Source organism: Mytilus californianus, unplaced genomic scaffold (genome assembly GCF_021869535.1).
Source record: "Mytilus californianus isolate M0D057914Y unplaced genomic scaffold, xbMytCali1.0.p SCAF_13, whole genome shotgun sequence".
NCBI classification, from domain to species: domain Eukaryota; kingdom Metazoa; phylum Mollusca; class Bivalvia; order Mytilida; family Mytilidae; genus Mytilus; species Mytilus californianus.
In genome coordinates, this window is record NW_026262615.1 from 23,732,884 (window position 1) to 23,745,535 (window position 12,652).

At 31.7% G+C, this 12,652-nt stretch overlaps 1 protein-coding gene across 3 annotated transcripts in view; it reads left to right on the plus strand.

Annotated features, from left to right (window-relative positions):
* Nucleotides 1-12,652, plus strand: part of LOC127723381 (peroxisomal sarcosine oxidase-like) — a 486,740-nt gene that overhangs the window by 50,454 nt on the left and 423,634 nt on the right. The window lies entirely within an intron of this gene.

A 12,652-nucleotide genomic window follows, 5' to 3' on the forward strand; every position in this document is an offset into this window, starting at 1 on the left:
GGTGTGTTATCCCAGGCGAAGACAAATATTTTTTTTCAGTAAAATGATTAAGCTTTGTCCTACTTGGGCTAGGTAGGACATGAAAAGATGGTTAAATTTTGATATTATAAGTATTATTATCACTGCTACTTTTCCAATTGGTGAGAGTATTTGGTTTGTCCAATTTTCTTTGATATTTTCGATTTCTTTCGTCTTTGGGTCATAGTTTAAATTTTCAATTTCATTAAGATCAACTGAGAAATTTATCCCAAGAAGTGTAAATCTGCTGGAAACCACTCCAATCCCCACTTAACACACATAGTTTCTTGGCTAAACTTTTCCTTCCCAATCAAAACAACCTTGGTCTTGACTAAATTTATATTTAGACCTGATAAATCTGCATATCTATCTAGAGTACGGAGAGATGCATCCAAAGATTCTGGTGATCAATCAAGTACAAGAGAAGTATCATCTGCATATTGTGAAATGAGATACTCTTAGTCATCTATAGCGATTCCTTTAACTTTGTCATTATTTCGTATAAGTATATCAAGTATCCTTGTACACAGTAAAAATAAATATTGTGACAGGTGATCCCCTTGTCGACAGCTTCTCTAAATCTAAAAAAATTCTGAGAGATTGTGTAATTTTGAGTTACTGCAAATTGAATTTTATTTTAAAAAGTAATGATCCAATGTTTAATAGATGGTCCGAAATTAAAAAAGTCCAATACACTTCGAATAAAACTCAAAGAAATCGGGTCAAACGCCTTTTCAAAATCAATTAGGAGGAGTATACCAGGTATGTCATTTTCTTCTGTAAAAAATAAAATATCATAAATTAGTCCAGTATTTTCACCAATATATCTTCCGGGAATGAACCCTGTTTGATCATTATTTATTTAAGGTTATAAAATAGAATTCAACCGCTCTATAATACAGCTAGACTCAAGTTTATATATTGTGTTTTAAAGACTTATAGTTCGCCAGTTTTTCATACATTGTCTTGGTTTATCTCCTTTTAGTTTACAAGTGATTACACCCTTTTTTTCAGATACTGACATTCCACCCATATTATACCTATAGTACATTCCACCCATATTATACCTATAGTGAATGACCGTAGAACAAATTTATCTAAATTTATCAAAATGAATTTAAAAAACTCACTGGTATATCCATCCGATCCGGAACTTTTCTTATGTTTCCTTCTTTTCATAGCTGCTGTTAATTCTGAATAAGAAATTTCTACCTCAAAAGTGTCCCTTATTTCATTTGTTAACTTTTGAACATCTAAATATGGAATTTCCTTATTGAGATCAAAATTATCTATTGTATCTTTTTTGAATTTAAATACTTATAAGTTTTTGGCCTCCAGTTAAATCTGTTCTTGTTTATTTATACAACAGCGTTCATTATTGACTAGTCTTGGAAATGTTTTATGAACATAATTCTTAGTTTCTAAATTGAGAAAATATTTTGATGATATTTCTCCTTCTTTTACCTATTGCATTTTTGAACGTACATACTGACCACGCATTCGTTTCTTGTTTTAAAATTTGTAATTCAGATTTTGTTTGCTTGAGAACTTCAAGAGTTTCTGTGGTTTATATATTTTCTTCCAATTTTCTGAATTCCATTTACCTAAGCATTTGCAAATTTATTTTTTATTTTTTATTATATGATGCAAATGAACTTGTTTTACCCCTAATTTCAGTCATTAATGTTTCTAAGAACAACTTATCATTTTGTGGACTGAATATCTAAGCAATCGACCTGATATAGTGTGTCTCTATTGTTTACTAAAGTTTCATATTGATCCTTGACTTGTTTTATTTTTTCTTTAACAGTTTTAACATATTCTATATCATACAATAAACTATTATTAAATTTCCATAAATCCTTCCTTATATTGAAATCAGTTATTTTAAAGTGTAAAACTATTGGTGAATGATCAGATCTATAGCTGTTTTGGATTTCTACTTCTTTTATATTTTGGTAGAAAATCCGAGATACAAGGAAAAACAATCAAGCCTTGCTTGCTTCAGAGGATTAATTTGTCTCCATGTATATCGTTTCTTTTCTGGGTAAAATTCTCGAAAAGGATCAATTAGATCATAAGTTTTAATTAGTTCAAAAACTGTTTCTCTTGCTCGTGGATTATTTATATTTATATAGTTGTAAGTATCTAATGCCTGATTTTGGACTAAGTTAAAATCTCATGTCAGAATAACTTGTTGGTAGTTTAAATTTTCTATTTTTATTTACTTTATTATTAGGTGTCATTATTTGGTCCATATAGATTAACAATTGTTATATGTTTACCTTCAATTGTAATGTCAACACCAAGGAAATTTTCTTTTTCATCTTTCTTTATTTTGTTTATTTTATATTCACGATTATTTGCAAATAAAATGGGAACTCGTCTTTGATTGGAGGCAAAAGAATTAAAACTGCATTCTCCTCCCCATTGGTTTCTAATAAATGATTCATCTTTTTCAGTAAAATGTATGTCTTGCAGACAGTAAATGACAGAGTTTTGATTACAGTATTCGAACACATCTCTCCGTTTCTCTCTAGAAGTTTAACCTTGACAGTTGTATGACAAATTTTTTTTGATGTATCCTTAGTCATTTTAGTAGCTAAGATATAGAATAAACATTCCATTTACTAATTTCACTCCTCTGAATACACTTTGACTCATACAACTGTCTATGCAAACATTAAGCTGTTATATTGTATCTGTATAAACAAGATGATATATAAATCTACCTTCATACATAAACAAACCTTGGTAAAATATTGTGCAAACAAGAATTGTAATAAATAAAAAAGCAAGAGTAACAAAAGTCATAATTGACATCACTACAAACTGCTCAGAGTCTGAAAAGACCATATTTTACATATTATACTTGATAAGACTCGACATAATCTCGATAGTACTTAACTGTACTCGACTTTACTTAATAAGTCTGATTCAGTACTTGATAATCTTGGTATTGTTTGAAATGGCCTTGATAAATGCTCGACCAGTCTCGACCTGTTTTAACCTTTAAATTTAGTCTAGACAGGTCTGAATCAGCCTAACCGAACTAAATTATATATTGATCTTACAAAATTCTAGGTTATTTGGTAGTTTGATTTATTGCTGTCAAATTCTGTTCATTGAAGCATTGTGTTAATGTAAAATAAAGTTATTGTTATTCTAGAAATCTGATTTGACTGTTCATATATATTATTATAAAGCAATATTTAATAAAATTATATCTTTTCAAATGACATATATTTCAGGAAAGTTAAGCAACATTTATGTATATCTTCGTGTCTTTTTAAACTGTTTGAAAACATTCATTCTGCATGCAAAATAAGATTTGCAGAACAGGATGCAACCCTCTGTTGCACCGTGGAAAGTCGTAAGGTTGTAAGTCATTGGCGTAGATGGAATAAGCTAGTAAACTTGACCTGATGCAAATCAATTCTTGCTTTTGGTATATATATTGTTATAATCCATGTGTCATGAATATTCTATATTAATTTTATGTAAAAAATAAAAATAATATTTGCCTACACCTCAGTCATGATTTATTGACTTTGAAATTTTTCAATGGTTTAAGTTTATGATTAGGTAAGTGTAAGGGAAACCAATAATGTCAAGTCAATGATATTTAATGTGTAGTTGTATTACCTTTGACATATGTAGTATCCATTTGATTATAAGGCCTGACATCTTCAGTCATGGTTCATTGACTTTAAAAGTTTTCATAATTTAAATTAGGCAATCTCAGGTGATTCAGAAGGGTGAGCATGTCTTGCTCCTTGCAAGACATCACCCAATTTCTCAAAATGATCATGTTCTGGAATTGAGGAAAGGGTATATCACAATGAGTGTGCTGTTGTCACTCGGTACTTTATTTGTACCCTACTGGGAAAACCGATGGGGACTTTAGGTTTGCACTCTGTCCGTCAGTCTACGTCCATCAATCAGTTTGGCAAATCAGTTTTCTGTACTTTTTTCGTCACGCTTAAAGATATTAATTTAATAATTGGTATATAGTTTTACCATGACAAGTTACAGATCAAGTTTAAATTTTGTTTCGGTCTAGTTTTTTTTTGCAGAGTTATTGTCCTTGGACTTAGTAAATTAACGCAAGTAACAAGTTTTCCGCACTTTTTTTCGTCATGCTTGAAGACATTGATTTGATATTTGGTATATAGTTTTATCATGACAAGTAACAGATCAATAGAAATAAGATGTGGTATGAGTGCCAATGAGACAAATCTCCATCCAAGACACAATGTAGCTAAAAAGGCAATTATAGGTTACAGATCAGCCTTGGTTCACACCAAACAGCAAGCAATAACGGGCCCTAAAAATAACCAGTGTAAAACAGTTTGAATTTTGTTCTAAAACAATGAATTCCAATCAGTAGGTGACTATGTATTGCCATACAATACTCTCAGAATGCTGGATACTAACCACGCTGGTCTATGTCCACAATTGTTACAACTGTTGTTAGCTGAAATAATCCTTATATTTCTTATCGGTCATAAGGTTGCCTTGAAATTATTGAAATGAAACTTCAGAGATGGAATGCCTGTATTTATCTTAGTTCAATAGTAACAAATATACGATTTTGGTTTCAGGATGATCAAGTTTCCATTGAGTAATTGAAATTAACATATATGAGTATGGCAGTTATAATTATGGACTAAAATAATCAGCCCTCTGTCCGTGCCAGTCCATCCATATTTTTTTCTAGACAATAGGTTATAGTGACCAGGAAATATATATTGATTTTGAGTTCTGCATGTCAATGGTGAAATCACAATGTCTAAAAATAAATCTTTCACTGAAAAAATGGTTTCTTGATGATAACTTACTTTGTCTGGGTATAACATGATGATGTTTACATGGTTAAAGGATAACCTAGATTGGTTATAAGTTCAAAATGTCAAAGGTCAAGATTATGATTTATAAAAATAATTTGGTCACTATGAAAATGGCTTCCTGGCAATAACTTACATGCCTTAGGTTTACCTTGGTAAAAGGAGTAGGCCCGGTAAGACCCCCTTTTGGCCCCAAAATATAGCATTTTTACAAATTTGTTAATATGTAAAATTTTAGGTATTTTTTGGAAATTAGAATACTTTTGTTACATAAATATGGGCTGTTTTTGACAATACTATGAACATGCATCAAGTACTAGCATCATTCATGCATGCAAAATTACTGAAACCTTCCCATTTTTCACGGTTTTCGTCTAAAATGGAAGTGGCCGCACTTGTGTTCATTCTTAATATTTAAATATTTGTTCTTGTTTGTTTAAATTTGAGGTAGTCAGATTTATAATGTTGTTCACTGTTACTATGAATAAAGATTATTAAGAACCACCAAATTCAGCAGTCCTACTTTATTAGCTGTCCCTCCATCTAAAATTTCTATGCCATGCAAGATGTAAAATAACCAAAGAACACCTTCATGGAATCAAAAGTCGCGAGTTGTAAATATAAAGAAATATGATGGCATGTTTGTGTTGGTTGAAAAAAGTACATTTACAGTGCTAAACAAAAAATATAAAGAAACGGTTAGTATCAAATCTGAACTGTTGTTTTTCCTTGGTAACCAAAGCAGAGTGAAATACTTAATTATTGAGTATAGTCTTCAAACCCTATTTAATATACGTATTCAATACATTTATTTGCATGTGTGTATTGCTGATTGTGAATTATTTTAGCAATTTTAGGTTGGTTGCTATGGCTTTTTTTGTTGCTATGGTCTTTTAACCATTTTTGTAAAACTAGTAAAGTTTGGTTTTTTTTTATTTTCAAACAAATAATATATTTTATTGTCTGTTAAATTGCATTGATATAACAAATACGCAAAATCTTGATCATGAACAAGTTTTCTGTTTTTGTCATTTTGTATGAAATCTATGAATTTTGGTTCCAATGGCAACAAAAAAATACAAAAAAAAACAGATTTTTTTTCTCTGTTTTCTATGATGCAATATATGGACTTCAAGGTAAAAATAAAAAATTCAAATAATGTTAGATGATGTGTTGAAAAAGATTTTTTATGCAATTCTTATTATCAGAAAATTGCTGCAACCGAAAAAGCATGCATTTTTCTTATTTCATGTATGGAACCTTTATTTTAATATTAGCTTACCATAATATAAAAGAATAAAGAAATTCTTGAAACATACATAAATCACCCCCAGTCTGGATCTTACCAATAGCTGTTCTTAAATGCAAGTAATTTCTACAAAAGACAAATCAGTGACGAACCAATAAACATATTGTTCAAAAACTGACAGTGCATCTTCTGACTCCGTGTCATCTGCGTAAAATATTATCAAAATTTTCACATAACATATTAACATTTCTTAGCATTTTAAAGGAACATTTCCAAGATCTCTAACATTATTATCAAGTAAAAAGTTCTATTTGTCTTTTAAAGAGAAAGAGAATTGACATGGTTATTTCTTCAATATTGTGGCTATTAACTGCAATCATCAGTTCCATAAAAAAATAATCAAGACTTAAAACTGAAACATTAATTAATTACATTCAAATCATTGGTGTAAATTTCTGGAGTACCTCCAGTCATTGATTTTTCGCACCTTCTTTCTTCCTTGATTCCCTCTGCATGTCGAGCCATATTTTTTTCACCTGCGTTGTACTCCTGCCTTCTTTATTGCAGGCATTCACACTGTGGAAAAAGTAAGTGACCTGTACAACTATATACATGTACTCTGATAATAGTGTGTACTTTTTTTAAATTTGTCATGTACAAATAATAAAAGCTGCACAGGGAGCGCATGATACACCTTTTCTTTTCATAAAGAAAGAGTTGCAAGAATGAAAGGTAATATTTACAAGATTTTTTATCAGTAAAATGGCCTGTTAGAAAATGTATCGATAAAAAATAATAAATAAAATTGAGAATGGAAATGGGGAATGTGTCAAAGAGACAACAACCCGACCAAAGAGCTGCAAAAAGCCCAAAGCCACCAATGGGTCTTCAACACAGCGAGAAAATCCAGCACCCGGAGGCGGGCTTCAGCTGGCCCCTAAACAAAAATGTGTACTAGTTCAGTGAAAATGGACGTCACATTAAACTCATTAAACATATAAATGAACTAAAATTAAAAAAACATACAAGACTATCAAAGACCAGAGGCTCCCGACTTGGGACAGGCGCAAAAATGCGGCGGGGTTAAACATGTTTTGTGAGATATCAACAATCTCCCTATACATCTAGCCAATGTAGAATAAACAAACACACAGCAATACGCACAATGTATATAATAAAAAATTGTGATCAAAATATTTCAAAATAAAATTCAACCTGTCAACATTTTTTTTAATCAAAGGCTGCCACAAACAGTCCCCTTATACACACTTCCCTTTTTCTAATTTGATTCTTAAATCATTCTAACGTTTTCCTCCAAGATTTTAACTTAGTTTTATAAAAGTTTATTTTGTGTTCAAAAATTGTTATCTTCGTAATACTTGTTCTGTGTGTTTTATGTGAGGGCCTCAACTTGTCCTCATGGTAGATTAGTGAATGCAAAATGAGCTCGCATTGAATCCATTTATGAACCTTCCCATAAAAGAGGTATTAAAACCGAAGTTGGTTTTCGGAAATCACATGATAAATATTCGGACACGTTTGTGAAACACTCGTAAACTTGGTAGGTAACATATTCAGTTGTACCCCTGTAAGAATTCGGGTCAAATTTTGAACCCTTATTCTTTAATAATGAAATCATTATTTCTTTAGTCCAACATTCTGGTATAATACCTGTATCTAAAATATATTTAATAACATAACATACGCAGTCATCATATCATCTAATGCCATGTAATATACTCAATTGATACATTATCGTATACAGCAGATTCATTGTCTCGAGTTTTTGAACAGAACATTTGATTTCGTCTGCAGTAATTGGAGAGTTCATTATTTTCATGGATTTAAAAATTAAAAAATAAATATATTAACTCACTCCTTAAGCATTATTATATATAAATAACACACGTTTGATTGTAAATGAATTATACACTTTGAGAAATAACAGGAAAAAACATACGTCCAAGACTGTAATTAGTTTAACTATGTCTTCCTTTTTATCTATAATATGACCTAACCAAAGGATAAAATCCAGCTTATTACCGCTATCCTAAATCACGACAAGAGAGCTGCTCTATCTACGTCATTTCGAACGGTTCTATCCTAGAAATGATTCTAACATTCCAAACTAGAACAGGTCTAGTATATATTATTCTATTACCATTTTAAAGGTCACAAGCAATATATCGTATATACCTTACGAATTTGTGTGTAACCACACGTAGAAACATCAGTCTGCGCCAACTACTAGTGAGAACGGATATCAAACCACCAAAAATCATTGGAAACCAATGCCACAGACCGGATCCACCCAATAACCAGCCTCTAAAATGTTTGTGAAAGAATGTACGATTATAAGAATGACATAAAGAACCAAAACCAGCAGAAACCCGTTTCTAACCGCTTATAATCGCGGGGCAACATAATACCCAAGACGTAACAATAACAGGCACTAGGACAACCGTTGTCAAACTTTACATGATATTGCAAACAGAAGAAGCATACACACACTATCTAAATACATGTACACGGTCATTGAGGGGACTCAACATGCGAATTTAAAATTCAAAAACAAAAATCACGCCGAGGAAACCGCGAGAACCAATACCACTAAACTGAATTAGATATAGTACACAATATAACAGCATATGAAGCATAAGAAGACCTTTCAAAATTATCCTCAACTCCACCATATTATATTATTCGTGTTCTTTGTCCGCAAAGATATTCTCCAGACACGATTCGACAAAAAGGAAATTGAGAACAGATCATAATCTATCCGAAACTTAAGGATTAATAATGAAAAACAATCAACGTCAGCAACTGAAAAATGAAACCCGGGACACAACCAATAGAAGCAACAAAGATTGCCTGCAAAAAACCTTCGGTTTTCCGCACAATTCCTAAAGCAGACAAAAAACATTACTGACCCCGTGGATTTATACATTAATAGGGATGAAGAAACACCAACATGAACAATCATAGCGCCCTGGAATAAATTAGTCATAATGCTACCACTTTCGAAACATCCCATAGATTAGTGCAATGTTCATGTTAGCAATGCATGGAGAAATATCGGCACCTCACTGGTTTATAGTCAAATGAAGATGTGTATGGAATAGAAACCAACCACATCGTATAAGTTCCAGAAGAAGAAAACATTTTGTTTACGTGTTTCTAAGCAGACTTATGAAAGATAGCAAACAATAGTTAGTGAAGAAAGGAAATCCAATTCAATAAATTCATCAAAACGTCAGTTTAAAATATCATCTGTAGATAATATTAATAAAATGTCATTCTATTCTGCTCTCTAGTGTACAGATGCACATCGTGGTTTTGATGGATCATCAATTCAATTGTTTATACCAAAACTTTCAATGGAATTATTGCCAGAGGAAGTAAAGAAACAGTATTTAATAGGAAATATATATTATTTATGGTAAAGATGAATACCAATCCATCACTACATTTCATGATGATTCGTAAGTTATTTGTCCCTTTACAAATATTTTTATATATTATTTGAGGAAGGTGCTTTTGTTGTAAAAATATCTGACAGAAACATTCATAGTCAAGAATTAGATTGAGCACATCAAATGTGTATAAATTGAGAGGTTAAGGGTGCAATGCAAACTTTTCTTTCCGGTACTTTGTCAAAACGCGCTTATTATCTTCACCATTGATGTAAAGTAATATCAAACTTCAAAAGGAAAATTTCATTCAGTAAATCAGACCGTCGCAAAACTGCAGTGTCAGTGACAACTTTTGAAGATGAATACATACTTCTGCATATGAATAATCTTAGACAAAGCAATTAGGTGAAATTTAAGCACAAAACTTTTTAACACATTTTCAATATAAAAATAAGTCTGACAAAGCTGCAAATAGAAGACTTCTTATCTGAAAATGTAGTCACTACACATTTGATGACATACATTAAATCTTGTATGAATGACTTTGAATTTTGACATATAATAAAACTAAAACAGTTGCTGGATTTTCAATCAAAACACAAATTGTTTGTTATATTGAAAAACATGAATGTTTAAACTATTCCTTCCTAAGGAAACAAATTGCTTGGTCAAAAAATCAAAACATACCTGTGTCGGATTTTACCAAAAGCCTTTATTTTATATACAAAACTTGCTATTTTCACATTAAACTTTCAATTATTATATTATTCACCTAATACAAAAAAATACATATTACAGAAAAGAAAAACATTTTATATTGGGTATCCATCCATGACACCCAAGCAGTACAAGCACAGCAAAAATATTACCCTATTTTGACAAATACAGTTGAAGTGCATCTAAATTTTGATGATTAATTCCCTCCACTTTCCGCAAGCGACATTGAGAGAAAAAAACAAACAAAAAAACATTTGGTGTTTCTTTTACTGAATCTTCTAAATTACCCTCTGGGTAAAGTTTCTGACAAATAGAAACAACAATATTTCAAAATAAAATTCAACCTGTCAACATTTTTGTTAATCAAAGGCTGCCACAAACAGTCCCCTTATACACACTTCCCTTTTTCTAATTTGACTCTTAAATCATTCTAACGTTTTCCTCCAAGATTTTAACTTAGTTTTATAAAAGTTTATTTTGTGTTCAAAAATTGTTATCTTCGTAATTCTTGTTCTGTGTGTTTTATGTGAGGGCCTCAACTTGTCCTCATGGTAGATTAGTGAATGCAAATTGAGCTCGCATTGAATCCATTTACGAACCTTCCCATAAAAGAGGTATTAAAACCGAAGTTGGTTTTCGGAAATCACATGATAAATATTCGGACACGTTTGTGAAACACTCGTAAACTTGGTAGGTAACATATTCAGTTGTACCCCTGTAAGAATTCGGGTCAAATTTTGAACCCTTATTCTTTAATATTGAAATCATTATTTCTTTTGTCCAACATTCTGGTATAATACCTGTATCTAAAATGTTTTTAATAACATAACATACGCAGTCATCATATCATCTAATTCCATGTAATATACTCAATTGATACATTATCGTATACAGCAGATTCATTGTCTCGAGTTTTTGAACAGAACATTTGATTTCGTCTGCAGTAATTGGAGAGTTCATTATTTTCATGGATTTAAAAATTAAAAAATAAATATATTACCTCACTCCTTAAGCATTATTATATATAAATAACACACGTTTGATTGTAAATAAATTATACACTTTGATAAATAACAGGAAAAAACATACGTCCAAGACTGTAATTAGTTTAACTATGTCTTCCTTTTTATATATAATATGACCTAACCAAAGGATAAAATCCAGCTTATTGCCGCTATCCTAAATCACGACAAGAGAGCTGCTCTATCTACGTCATTTCGAACTGTTCTATCCTAGAAATGATTCTAACATTCCAAACTAGAACAGGTCTAGTATATATTATTCTATTACAATTTTAAAGGTCACAAGCAATATATCGTATATACCTTACGAATTTGTGTGTAACCACACGTAGAAACATCAGTCTGCGCCAACTACTAGTGAGAACGGATATCAAACCACCAAAAATCATTGGAAACCAATGCCACAGACCGGATCCACCCAATAACCAGCCTCTAAAATGGAAATTTAATGCAAATCAAAGAACCAATTACATGTTTAACCAACAATGTAGTATAAATCATCATCTGTAAGAAATGCAGAAATCAACATGTAAAGACCTGCAAAATTGTTTCCGAAAGAATTTACGATTATAAGAATGACATAAAGAACCAAAACCAGCAGAAACCCGTTTCTAACCGCTTATAATCGCGGGGCAACATAATACCCAAGACGTTACAATAACAGGCATTAGGACAACCGTTGTCAAACTTTACATGATATTGCAAACAGAAGAAGCATACACACACTATCTAAATACATGTACACGGTCATTGAGGGGACTCAACATGCGAATTTTAAAGTCAAAAACAAAAATCACGCCGAGGAAACCGCGAGAACCAATACCACTAAACTGAATTAGATGTAGTACACAATATAACAGCATATGAAGCATAAGAAGACCTTTCAAAACTATCCCCAACTCCACCATATTATTATATTCGTGTTCTTTGTCCGCAAAGATATTCTCCAGACATGATTCGACAAAAAGGAAATTGAGAACAGATCATAATCTATCCGAAACGTAAGGATTAATAATGAAAAACAATCAACGTCAGCAACTGAAAAATGAAACCCGGGACACAACCATTAGAAGCAACAAAGATTGCCTGCAAAAAACCGTCGGTTTTCCGCACAATTCCTAAAGCAGACAAAAAACATTACTGACCCCGTGGATTTATACATTAATAGGGATGAAGAAACACCAACATGAACAATCATAGCACCCTGGAAAAAATTAATCATAATGCTACCACTTTCGAAACATCCCATATATTAGTGCAATGTTCATGTTCGCAATGCATGGAGAAATATCGGCACCTCACTGGTTTATAGTCAAATGAAGACGTGTATGGAATAGAAACCAACCACATCGTATAAGTTCCAGAAGAAGAAAACATTTTGTTTAC